General features: G+C 42.3%; 1 protein-coding gene across 3 annotated transcripts in view; it reads right to left on the bottom strand.

The window, feature by feature from the left end:
* ARK2N (arkadia (RNF111) N-terminal like PKA signaling regulator 2N) overlaps positions 1–12,026 on the bottom strand; it is a 43,515-nt gene extending 31,489 nt beyond the window's left edge. For 2 of the 3 annotated variants that reach the window (XM_064176665.1, XM_064176667.1), the window contains exon 1: positions 11,850–12,026. The gene's annotated coding sequence lies outside the window, so the exon portion shown is untranslated. Of the gene's footprint in view, positions 1–11,488; positions 11,767–11,849 lie in introns of those variants that run through there. The other variant, XM_064176666.1, reaches the window with a different exon arrangement.
* Between the last annotated feature and the right edge of the window lie 1,749 nt (positions 12,027–13,775).

Raw genomic sequence — 13,775 nt, 5'->3', positions numbered from 1 at the left:
TATCACAGTAATATTTGTTCCAAGAAGAAATTTTTGAAGATTGAGAGGGGGGGGGGAGGGGTGTCAAATTCAAACTGTGTCAGTAGCTTCCTAAAGAATGGTTACGTTGGAACATAAACTATTATGTAATACATACTACTGCACAAAGAGTTGTATCACACATGGCATGTGTGCCCTTTAGTAATGAACAACTGGCCACTCACATATCCTCCATAATATTAGTTTTGTTTGCTCCCAGTAAATTTTATTCTTTGTAATTGTGTTGGAAGGAAATTAATTTAACCTAAACAAATTACAAGGCCTGAAATACTTATTAAACACCATGGACCCCAACCTTAATTGTATACTGTCATTTTTGGTGTTTATTGAAATATTTAATGATAAAAGATGCCTAGCTTATACAAAGCATCTCTTCTCAGCATCTGTGAATATGACCCATTCTTACTTCAGAAGTGCTGCGTTTGTCATAGGAGCTTGCTGTCAAAAGTCACTTTAATGTATTACTGACATATGTATTGTTATTCAGAGTTCAGCTGACCACTTCTTTTTCGTGCTTATGACTATCACCTTCTTACGCCAGTTACAGCAATTGTGTGAATAAAATCATCTAGCATAATACTGCTTCTTAATGCCATTTTAGTTAGCACTGGAAGAAAACACTTCGAACATCTCACTCCCTCAGGCTACTACCTATTTATTTGCAAGCTGTACCTTCAAAAAAAAAGAAGTTGAACCTAATTTTTTTGCAGAAAATAACACCAAGTACATTCTTTAAGCTATTTGGACTTTGTAATTTAAAAGTTAAACTGCGCTGCTGCATAGGAATTACCTGTTCAGAATACACAGCTAACTACAGAGATTCTTCCAGAATATCTACTATCTTGCAGCATCACAGAAGTCCGTATTTTCATCTATACCTGAAAGTTTTTGTATTTGTACAAAACTACAGTGGCTCCTAATTAAACAACAACTTCCATTGGCAGTGTGTTACATTATCTCATGTTAACACAGATGAAATAAATCAGAAGCAAGAGAGGTAAAGACAAATGTATAGAACTGAGACTTACAATCAACCAGGTTGGAAGAGACCTCCAAGATCACCCAGCTCTATCCAGTCAACTAGACCATGGCACTAAGTGCCTCATCCAGGCTCTTCCTGAATACCTCCATGAACGGTGACTCCGCCACCTCCCTGGGCAGCCCATTCCAATGGCAAATCACTCTCTCTGGCAAGAACTTCCTCTTATATCAAGCATATACCTCCCCCAGCACAACTTGAGACTGTGTCCCCTTGTTCTGTTGCTGGTTGCCTCACAGAAGAGACCGACCCCCACCTGGATACAACCTCCCTTCAAGTAGTTGTAGACAGCAATGAGTCATCTCTAAGCCTCCTCTTCTCCAGACTAAACAATCCCAGCTTCCTCAGCCTCTCCTCATAGGGTTTGTACTCCACGCCCTATCAGCTTTGTTGCCCTTCTCTGGATATGTTGCAGTAGCTCAACATCTCTCTTGAATTGAGGAGCCCTGAACTGGACACAGTACTCAAGGTGTGGCCTTACCAGTGATGAGTACAGGGGAAGAATAACCTCTCTGGTCCCATTGGCTGCACTATTCCTGATGCAGGCCAGGATGCCATTGGCTCTCCTTTCCATCTGGGCACACTGCTGCCTCATATTCAGTCTAATATCTACCAGTATCCCCAGGTCCTTTTTTCCTGGCTGCTCTCCAGCCACTCTGTCCCCAGACTGTAGCGCTGCTTGGGGTTGTTGTGGCCAAAGTGTAGAACCCTGCTCTTGGCCTTGTTAAATCTCACCCCACTGACAATGTAGTAAAATAAACTAGCTGAGTTTTTATTTTAAATTGAAATGTTCAGCCAAGATCATCAAGCACTCACATTTAATGCTTGATAGACATATGTCTAAGGATGATGGGTTAGGAAAGCACAGAAGTAGCAGATGGCACTGAAGAGTTGATTGTAACGTTGCAAAGCTTTACCAAAACCCTTTGTAGGTGTACCTACTTGTTGGTTTTGCTTTTCTATTTATCTTCCCTTTTCAAATTGCATTCATTTTCAAGTAAAAATTTAATTCAGCATACTCAGTAGTGAGTTGCTCTTGTATGAGCAACACATGAAGGCATGATCAATTACAAAAGGTCCAAGTAACTAATCAATCCAAATAATAAGACCTCTATGAGAAAAGACTAGCTTGCATCCAGACAAATGTAGAAGCACCAGCACTTTCTGGACTTCTCAACTCACATCTTTTGGACTTGTTCATCTCCTCCCCAAGACATCATATGGGCTTTTTAAATGTATTTTATTTTAGTGTCATGCATATCCAAGCACTGATTATAAATGTGACCAGCACTCATTTTAAACTCAGGACAGTTGACTCAGCTCTGTATGGATGGAAGTGCATGATGCTCTAGAGATTTTTCTTAACACTAAGCCACCCCCACATAGATACTGTGTAATTTATGTAGTGTTTCTTTGAAAATGCTGTCCTAAGGCTGACTCACTGGCATACAATTCCACCTAAGGCACATTTCTGGGAGTAGATCTGGCTCTTCATTGGATGATTCATTAATCAGGCCTGGTAGCAACTCTAAAGAACAGGACTCTTTGCAAAAGAGACGGTAACGGAATCGACATGGTAGGAGAACTGCGGTGTGAAACAAGAGAAGAAAGGATTAAAACTAATGCTGTGTTTCAATGGGTTTTTGCATAAACAAAGGAAGGTTAAAAATAGGCTGCTTCCTACTAAGTGCTCAAGAGGCTGCACATACAGATTATCCAAGACTGAAAGGTTTTTCCAACCTTGAAAAGCAACTTTTTTCTTTGTAAATAAGAAGCAAGACTTTAAATAACAGGTTTTGCACTGTCATGCTTAATGCACATATTCTGACTCTTTCAAACCAAAGATAACTATCAGCTATAGGTAAGTTTGCAATCCTGCACAAAAGCTTCCAGAAACATTCCCCAACTGCACTGGAATCCCACATTAAAAAAAAGAAATTAAAATCTCAAAGTCCTTGTGAAAATAACATACAGATAAAGGCACACAGGGTTGACTGCATTCAGGCTTCTAAAAAATCTCATTTCTTTCTCACAGCGACATATTTTTTCCTCAAGTCAGCAGCAATTTAAAGCTTACAATGCTCTCTAAAAATTAGAAGGGGAGTATTTTTTACACTCTTCTAAAATTTAAGTCACTCGCTCTTAGATTTTTTTTATTATTCTTTCAACAACACTCGTGGCAGAATTCAGTGCTAGGGTAGCCATGCTTCACTTATTTTTCTCTGCAAAATATTAGCTTCCAGAAGGTCATCCCATTGAGGATAGTCATAGCAATGTTCCATCTTTTACTAAGATTTTAACATTTTTTCCTACTTTACCTATCCATTTGTGTTACTCAATAGGAAATGTATTCCATGCTGCCTCCACTGTTTTATGCCATTTTACATAAACAGATCTCAAGAAATGCTGATCTGTTGTTCCACCATAGTCAATAGAGTATTGCTTACAGAAAAGCCACATCTTAAATTGATTGAACATAGCAGTAACAAATTAATTCTGGCTTTCAGAGCACAGATTCTCTTTCTATTAAGACCATTAATCTGAAACATCCTGAAAGTAATGAAATATTGCACTATTTCATCCTGCTGGCAGATGTGGACAACTGCAACGTAACTTCGAAGTAGTAAAGGTCTCTAAGTACTGCAGCGTTCATTCAAGAAAGGCTTGTGCTGTCTTCCACAAAAATCAAAGCTGGTCTGGCACAGACAGCACGAATGCACTTTTTTCACGCTCTTATTTGGAAATTTTTAAGCAGCAATGAGTGCCATGGCACACAGGTTGCAGTTCCAAGAGCTCTTAAGTCTGCTCTGCAATCCACTGCCAGTGTGAAGAGGCAGAACTTCCTAGCTGATAGGCTAGTTAGTACTAGCCCAAATTCATAGAATCATACAACCTCCAAGAGGAACGCTGTGCACCTTGACATCAGGCTAGCTGGCTGAACGAGTCTAGAAGGGCAGCATGGGGAGCTGCACAGCAGACAGCCACAAGGAGCCTGAAGCAAGGGAGAGAGCTGGACATTTTGCCTCATCTTGCAAAACACCATTCAAAAGTTGCATAACTCTTGATAATTAGGAGAGATACTTCCAATAGAAATCTGTGTTGTCCAGTTCTGTGTAGTGTTCCAGTAACAGTGCAGCCTACCTAACCCACACTACAACCGTCCAAGCTGTCTTGCAGATATTTCCACAGCTCACACAGCAACTCACCACCATCTCCCCATCTCCTACAGCCATCTTTGAGCTCAACACACTGAACAGCAAGTGCTACACATTTATGACGACCATTTAACAGAGATGAGTTAAGAGATATTAAGTGACTTTACAGTGTTTAAACATTCTATGATCAGAACATTTTACACCCCTTTGCCATAGGAAAAAGCAACCCACACTCAGGTATTTTCAAAATAAAAATACTTTAGTTTATCACCAGTACTGTGTCTTTGTTTTAAGCCAGTATCTTCCTGGCATAAAGCAGTAATGTACCCATTTTATGCCCTGGACAATTAAAGAAAAGAGATAGGCAAAATGCCCAATACTACAGAAAGGCTGGAAAGGAGCTGTAAGCCAACCAAACCCTCAAGTCATTTTCTCATCTGTAAACAACTATTATTCATTTCTGTAATCATTAAGATAGTAGTGTAAAATCTAAACATTGCAATACAAATTTGCTGTAGGTGTATTACTGAAAAATAAATGCTACCAATACACTGAAGTCACACTACATTCAAATGATTAATTTTTTAGTAACAGTATGATATCAGCTGCTTTTGGACTTTCTTGACACCAAACCTTTAACTGTTTTTTGACTAATAGCAAGAGGCGCCAATTGATTTCGGCACTCACCACATGGATAACAAATGAGTTTTCACATATAAAAAGTGCTCCCAAAGAAAACAAGAATTCATAACACTGCTCTGTCATAACCTAATTAGAACACAGTAAGCAACAGATAAAGCTCCACTGAAAACAATCCATTCCTTTCTCAACAAGAAAGTCCACCTGTGCTATTAAGTCATACTGAAGAACAGACAATGCAAGGCAGATAGCATTTGAGTCTGTATCTTTACAAACCCTAACACTCTATTCTTTAATTCAGCTTTCCTAATAAACTAACACAACAAAAAAGTTAAGTTTCTGTGGGACACCACAGCCACAGATTAACATCTGGGGACAATGACAAAATTTGAAGGACTGTGACACAGTCTGTCACAGAAGAAGAACGTAAAGATGTTTCTTCTAGTAAAAGGAGAAGAAACCTGACCTTCACTTTGAGTGGACAACATACAGACCAGGAAACAGGTATTTATTTCCCACAGCATACAGAAGACTTTACATATATTTGACTACAGAAATTAAACCACAGCATGCGAAAGAATACCAAGTTAGAAGCTATAAAAAGAGCAGAAGAAAACAAAAATATCATTTTCATCAGTGCCACGCAGACACTTACAGGAAATAAACCCTCGTTTACCCTTAAACAAAAGCAGCAATTATCCCAAATTTATTTGTTGTATTGTGGTTCTCGATTTAGAAAGATAAGGCTCATCTGGAAGAGCCTTCTTAAAACTAATAATTAGTACATACAACTTCTCCATCAAAAACGGAAACAGGACAAACAAAAACATATCTACTCTAGACTATCAGTTCAACCCTAACCTTATTATTGCTGTACCCTTAGATGTTCTACAGAGAGAAAAAGTGAAATCTACTCCAGAATGCAGAAAAGACAGTTCGGTCTTGTAGAATTAAAACAGGAAATTGAGTGTAAAAAAACCCAAGTTTCATCATAAGATCTTTTTTAAAACAACGCTCGAAGTGATGTTTCTTCTGATTCCTCACACATTCTGTGCAGTGCTGGTCAAAAGGTACTGACAGCTCAGGAAGAATCACAGCTACTAACAACTCAGTTCTGTTTATTAGGGATTCAGTTCGTGAGCACTACTACTCACAACCACACTGCTTCCCATAATGACAATCTCATTACCAAATGACATCTTGCTAAACATCATGAGGCCTCACGTTTCATCCAGTTTACTTCATTAGGAGGCAATCTCTAAACCCTGTATCTTACATAGTATTTTTAACCATAAACACATGGAATTGTAAGACAGCTTCCTAACCTATTTTTAATCACACTTTTTCCCTGTAATAGGCTTTTTTCAAGTTTTGCAGCTTGCTCTCTCTAGCAGACACTGGCATTCCCAGAGAGCAGCAAGTGAAAGAGTAAGCCAAGTTAGGAAATTAGCAGCTGATGAGAAAACCAAGTACAAGAGGACAGTCTTAACTTTACCTGCCTATCATGCAAAGTTGCTGCTTTTTTACGTCAGAAAGTTTGACAGTACTACTGAAGTATATAGTGCAAATCTAAAGCAGTTATCATGGAAATGTAATATTTCCTATGGAAAAAAAAACAAAAAAAAAACCAACAAATTGCAAACAAATGGCATTACGAAGTCTATTACCAGCTCTGCTACTGTGAGTCACTTGGTTTCTATCCATTTGTGATGAATGGAAGAGAAGTTTGCCTTCTCTAAAACAAGTCTTGAAAGGTTAATGAATAAGCACAATGAAGCAAGACATTAGAGCAGATGTGTAACAAGAAGGACCAATCATGGACCGACATTTTCCACTCATTTCCAGGAAATTCTGAAGCATCAAATCAGAAGAGCATTGTGCAGGACACTGGTGAAGTCTCACTGTAAAGTCAAACCCATGATCCATGTATACTGATTCCAAAGTGCTAGCTTGAAAGAGTCTTAAATACTTGCATAGCATTTAAAAAGCACTCATCTGTTCTGTTTGTGATTAAAAAGCTGTCAGACTGAGTCCTAGCAACTTTTAAACTGTCGTTTTAGAGGTCAGTGCTCACAAAGAATGATTTGTATGGAGCCTATTCTGCTACTTAGATTGATTTCTGAGCACCCAAGAGACAGACTATATGGTCAAAGAAAATTTTAAACACTTTCTTAAATAAAAAAGGATATTAGGTTGGACTATTCCAAAACTAAAAGGTAACTCACCACACAACCATGGACACGTAACTTGACCTCTCTGTGAATTTAGTAATGCATCTGCAAGGGTCTAATGGCAACACCTCAGTACTGAGCCACATCTCATTTTCAGTTCTAAATGAGTGATCAATGTCCAAATTGCAGAAAGCAAGTCACATCCTTGGAGGAACTGCTATAATGTACAGGATCTCTTCATGCTGATTTGGAACACTAACAAGTGGAAAAAGGCAGCCACAAATTTAAATTCTAACCCGCAGCAGTAACGCTGATTGACAAGGTATCAGTCACTGCAGTCTTGCTTAGGATTGTACTACTGGGAGAAAACAAATGCAGAGGCTAATATTTATACTATTAAGCACATTTTCATTTACAGTCTCTTTCATTCAGTTTTCTTTTTTTCAGAGTCGCACATTTGTAGGCATAGCATTCTAGATCTCAATTTGCACACAGACTCAGAATTGCATTATGCATTTAAAAATCTTAAAAAAAACCCTGACAGAAAGACAATGCAAGTCACCACAAAAATCGTACTAAGTTCCCTGCAGTAATATTTGCTGCCACAAATGCCGGTGTCATAACAGTTCAGCTGCTCCTGAGTTACAGTGCTAAAGTTAAACAGTGTTGCTTTTCTAATGAACTTCAATTGGCACAGTGCAAAACTGAGACAAAAGCAGTTTCCTGGTCACGCTAAGCCTTAGGTTGTCTTGGAGCCTGTAACTGAACAGCAACACACACTCTATCACACCACTTTATTCTAGGGCTCCTTTCCAGGACTATACCTGTCTCACTCTCCCACTGCTTCATTCTTGCTTCCCTGTCGTTAATGATAACATTCACAGCAGCAAAGATTTTCAGGTTTCGGTACTTATTTTCCAGAGTGCTTGTTCTGAGCTACACACTTGCAACTGCAGTATTCAAAATTTCCACTCTGATCTATTAAATGCATTATTAAATCTGCTGCTCAGTTTCTGTAAATGTTTACAGTTTTGTATGTAATTTAGACAACTACAGATAAAAACACTGAAGCTGACATTGTCCATCAACATAATTCTGTCAAAAAAAACCCAACACACCAACTTTGAAACGTTACCGAAAATTAAATGTAAGTTGCTAGAAACTATTTACTCTTTTGAAAAGCATACAAAGCTTTAATATACCTAGTGGTGACATTTTTGGTCAGAGGGCAGCCACAACCGAGTGACTGCTGTGTCTGCAGCTGCTTTCACATTGTGGTATGTAGACTCCCATCTCATTAACAGATGCTTAAGTGAAATGTTGATATACAGGTGGGGCATAGATGGGCATACATCCTTAGTGAAGCAGACAGCTTTCATGATAACATACAAGAGACAGTAAAGAAAGTGAACAAAACCAAGGCAAGGCAAAATAGCCTGCATTTTAAAGGTAAATACACAGCAAGGAGAAGGGGTGGTTAGAACAACGTTTATAAATACTTAAAGGGTGAATGCCAGAAGGACAAGGTCGGTCTTTTTGCAGTGGTGCCCAGTAGCAGGACAAGAGGTAATGGGCACAAACTTGAACACAGGAAGTTCCATCTGAACTCTTTAATTTGAAGGGGGCGAAGAACCAGAACAAGTTGCTCGGAAAGGTGGTGAAGTCCCCATCTCTGCAGTCATTCAAAACTCACTCAGCACTATCCTATGCAACCTGTTCTACACAAATTTGCTCTGGCAGGGGGAGTGGACTACATGTCCAGAGGTCCCTTCCAACCCCTATCTGTGATTCCATTAATTACTTCTTGTTCCTCCAATAAAGTTATGACAATTTATATCCTTAAGGCTTGATGTTCAAAGCCCCTCATGATTCTCTGTATTTGCTCTTTGTCCATCCAATCTTACGTTATTAAACCTTACCTCCTCCATACTGTCAGCTGACAGTGTGACCTGCCCTTTTGTCAAACACACACAAACATCCTTCCCACCCCTCTTTTATCAATTAGAGTAGTGCTTGGCTTGTATGTGTGTTGTGACAAATCTGAATCAACCGTTTTCAACTGCCTTGGGGGGTGGCTTCAGGTTCCTTCTGTTTTCTCCTCACTCTACAGTACCCAGTTTAATGTATCCACTCATTACCCGCCTTGTTTGTGCACTTCAGTTTCTGTTAAGCAGACAGACTTCATGCAGCACAGGCACAGACAGCCAGGCTGTACTGCAACACATATCATATGCTTGGATGTGCAAGACCACAATCCTTTCCTCTTCCTGATTTCTCAGGAATTTCTCATAGCACCTCTTCATGATGCCAACTAGCAATTAGGCCGAAAAGCAAACAGAAATAGTAGACATTATAATTAAAAATTCGAGTGTTTAAAAATGAGTCAGAACTGTTATACTCATACTTAAACATAACTACCAGCTGCACAAACTCATGTACTACCTTCCATCACTCCCACTGTCCTTCCTAACATTCTAGACAAAACACCAGTGTTTCTGGTACACTAGAAATACAGTATTTTATTATCTTTTAGTAGCCACATAGCCACCTGCTTTGGAGCTGCTTTTGCCAGCACTAGACTGCTCTAGATAAGTAGACGTAAGAAATACTCAGTAAATGATGCTTAAAACTGACTGCTGCACAGTTGAGTTCTCCACACCTGACCTCACTGCTTTTGCATTGTGCATATACGGGAGAAGGCATGTTTGGGTTTTACAAACACATAGTGAGCAACTTCACCTTACCCTCAGAGCTCGGTACAGAATTAATTGCTCTGCAATGTTTACCTCCGCCACGGCTGCACTGTTATGACTGCCTGACTTCCAGCTCTCATATCACCGAAACAGCAATTACATGTGTTAATTAGGGCAGGAGAATCACAGGAGGAAGACCTGAAAAGAGCACCATACCCAGTTTCCACCTCAAAGTCAAACATCAAGATTTTAACAGGCTTAAACAACACAAGGAACTTTAAGAGACACAGTTTACGTCTGATTGCTGTTCTAAGTGTTTGCACTTAAATTTTAGCTTGAAAACCAGAAATACCCTAGCACATACCTGTAAGTAAAATGATTATTTGTTCTCACACTTAACAAGTACCAGTGAAGCCCTAAAAACAAGTAAAAATTGAGAGGAGGGGAGAGCATGAATCAAGAGAAATTTTATGTTTTAAGAAGATGCCCAAGGGTTCAAATATTTCATTTTTAAAAGCTACAATTACTTGACAATGAAAAAGAAAAAACAATACCAAACCAGACCAGCTCATGCCATAGCATCTCTATACACAATTTTTTTTCAGCCTCTGAAATGCTGTTAGGAATTTTGAGATGGGCTAACTGATGTAACTACTTAAAACCAAAATCTCATTCAACTAAGTTAACACAGCTAAAATTTCACAGCAGGCACCTATAATTTAATACAAGTAGCCTTGTTCCACTGTTAATAATCTAAGACACAAATACAGTTAGATGCTACAAAGGTGCAAGTTATCCCTATGAGCTACACAAGCCTAAAAAACCCAAGTGTTTCAAAATATGGCCTTTTAAACATAATCATAGAATCATAGAGTCAACTAGGTTGGAAGAGACCTCCAAGATCATCCAGTCCAATCTACCATCCAGCCCTAGCCAATCAACTAGACCACGACACTAAGTGCCTCATCCAGTCTTTCCTTGAACACCTCCAGGGATGGCGATTCCACCACCTCCCTGGGTAGCCCATTCCAAGGCCAATCACTCTCTCCGTGAAGAACTTCCACCTAATATCCAGCCTACACCTCCCCCGGCACAACTTGAGACTGCATCTCCTCGTTCTGTTGCTGGTTGCCTGGGAGAAGAGACCAACCTCCACCTGGCCAAAACCTCCCATCAGGCAGTTGTAGACAGTAGTGAGGTCACCCCTGAGCCTCCACTTCTCCAGGCTAAACACCCCCAGCTCCCTCAGCCTCTCCTCACAGCCCCACTGCGAAGAACATTACAACACTGGAAGTACGGAAATAGTTAAAACACTGTAAGTCCGCTCAGCCTTTTTCCTTTTCAGAAAGAACAAGTAGCACAGTTAAAGTTTATATTCTTCTCGGGTGTCTGTCGCTCAGAGCTACATCTGCAACTCATTAAGAGGTAAGAGCTCAAGGGGAACTCAGGCTAGATAAGCAAGTAACTTTTTTCCACATAAAATATATATTCCCCCACCCAAGGTAAACAAGGAGAAAAACAGAGAACTGTAAAACTAGAGCAATTACACGTCTTGTTTCACAAAGGATGTTTCCCAACAGCCATTACAATTCCACAATATATTAGAGAAGTCCTAAGAAATACAAAGTGACCAAGAATTGCTTCCAGGAACTTGAAAGACTTTCATCAAGGTTAGGGGAAAAAAGGGGCAGCCGCGGCAGAACTGCTGCGTTCCAGGCACTGCGTGGGGCCGGGACGGAGGATATCCCTTACCGAGGCATTAAGCGCCAAAAGCTAGGCACCCACGTTTTCCTGTAAACCTCCGGCAAACGCCAAGGATGCTCGGTGAGGGTAGGTTTGCCCCTTCAGTCCTGGTGGGACCAGGCCCCCAAGCGCCGCCGGGCCGTGCCCGTCCGCTCTGGGGCACCACCAGGCCGCCCGCTCTCGCCACTGGCCCCTTAGGAAGGAGAGCCGAGGCAAGTGTCGTCGTCACCCCTCCCCTCCGTGACGGCCCGTCACCTCCCGCCCGCGCACAGCGGGGCTAACGGCAACGGTCCCGCCGCTCGCCGATACGGCAAGGCGGCCCGGCTTAAGTGCGCAGCAGGCGAGCCTCGGCGTTGCCGCACCCACTCACCTGGATGACGCAGGGCCCCTCCTGGTCTCACCCTGGTGGGGGGCATCAGCTGGGGCATGGGCGGCCGGGAGGAGCCGGGTCTCAGCCGCCACCGCCAGAGAGAATGTCACCGGAGGCCGCGGGGCTCCGAGCGGCGTCACTTCCTCCCTCCGCCGCCGGAGCAGACGAGCAATGCGAAGAGCGGCCGCCGCTCCCGCCAGCGCCACCCCGCGGCAAAAAGCGGCGCCGGGGCCGGGCAGGCGAGGCTGAGACGCGCTGAGGGGACAATTGGACTGTCGCGCCCTCATTGTGATGTCGCATACGCTTCACATTGCGTTGATGTGTGACATCAACACACTCCACCTACACCCGCGGGGGAGCCTTCCCGAGATCCCCGGCTGAGGGGATATAGCCGGCCTGGGCTGGACTCTGGCACGTCGAGATGCCGATGGCGGCGGAGCAGGGGTGCGAGCGCTGAGACCATGAGAGGATGATGGCGATAGGCTGCCACCGCTGGAGTTGTTCGCGCCAGCGGGTGTGCCAGAAGCCCTACCTAGACCTGCTATGCCCAGCTGTCCCAGGTGGGACGTGGAGAGCGGAAACAAAGAAGACCAAGAAACTAATCATAGGCCTGGAACCGCAGTCCTATGAGTGGCTGCGTTTAGCCCGTGTACAGGGGCTAAATTGTAGCAGTTCTGCTATCACTGTGATCTCCTATAGCCCACTTAGGTCAGCTGCCCTGGCGGACCTGAAACCAGCAGTGCCCTACAGACAATGCTAGGCCTAATATTCTGTCCCAGATAAATTAGGACGATGTGGAGAGTTGGTGTACAGCCTGGAGAAAACAAGGCTCCAGGGAGACCTTATTGTGCAGTATTTAAAGAGGGCTTAGACTTTTTTAGTAGGGCCTGTAGTGACAGGACCAGAGAGGATGACTTGAAACTAAAAAAAGGGAGATTTAGGCTAGATATGAGGAATAAATTGTTTCCAGTAGGAGTGGTGAAACACTGGAAGAGTCTGCCCAGGAAGGTGTAAAAGACCTCATTCCTGGAACTTTCCAGGTCAGACCGAACAGGGCTCTGGGAAAGCTGATCTAGTCAAAGATGTCCCTGCTCACTGCAGGCATGTTGGACTGGATGACCTTTAAAGATCCCTTCCAACCAAACCATTCTATGATTCTATGATAAAGCGGAGGCAAATCAACCAGGAGGGAAGCCTGCCTCTGGGCTCACAGCATGCTGCTTTATTTGGTTTCCTAGCAGTGAAGTAGAAGTGTGCAAACCAAGCACAGGGGTTAGAACTGACACACGGGAGGAAAGAGCATGGGAAGCAGAAGGAAATCAGGAGAAGAAAGAAATGCCTTCTTGTGGCACAGAAGTTGGGTGATGAGAAGGACCAAGCTCAGGAGAGTTGCAGTTGAAGGCAGCAGGAGCCCAGTATCACAAAATCTTCTCACCAGGTTCTTGGCCAACACTCACTGCAGTCCCACTTTTGCATTCCCTGAGATCAGAGACCTAGGGGCTGGGCGGCAGGAGTGTGGTGTGCAATTAGGGTGACATTATAAAGCACGTATAAAACATCACTGTGGTGTTTCTTAATCAGAGTGTTTAACTCTGCAGCCCCAGGGTATGTATGCTGCACAGCTACACAGCACATTGTACACAGTGCTCTGCAATTTGAAAATGTGGCAGCAATGATTTCAGCGCAGGTCCTGAATTATCAGCAGGATCTACAAATACCTGGGAAATTCAAATATTCAGCTATGTACAATGGTGCAGCAGAGGCATCCACGGAGGATCCTGCTCTTTCACAGACACTACCTATGGCACAGAAACAGTTGCAGGGTGTTGTGGAGGCAGGGAACTAACGTGGCCAAGTCAGGAATATATATAAAAATAGAATTTTATTTTCCTGAAACCCCACCCCCAAAATTAAATACAGAAATTA

Source organism: Pogoniulus pusillus, chromosome Z, assembly GCF_015220805.1.
Source record: "Pogoniulus pusillus isolate bPogPus1 chromosome Z, bPogPus1.pri, whole genome shotgun sequence".
NCBI classification, from domain to species: domain Eukaryota; kingdom Metazoa; phylum Chordata; class Aves; order Piciformes; family Lybiidae; genus Pogoniulus; species Pogoniulus pusillus.
Note: the sequence above shows the minus strand (reverse complement) of the source record. Positions and strands in the feature narration are given on the sequence as shown.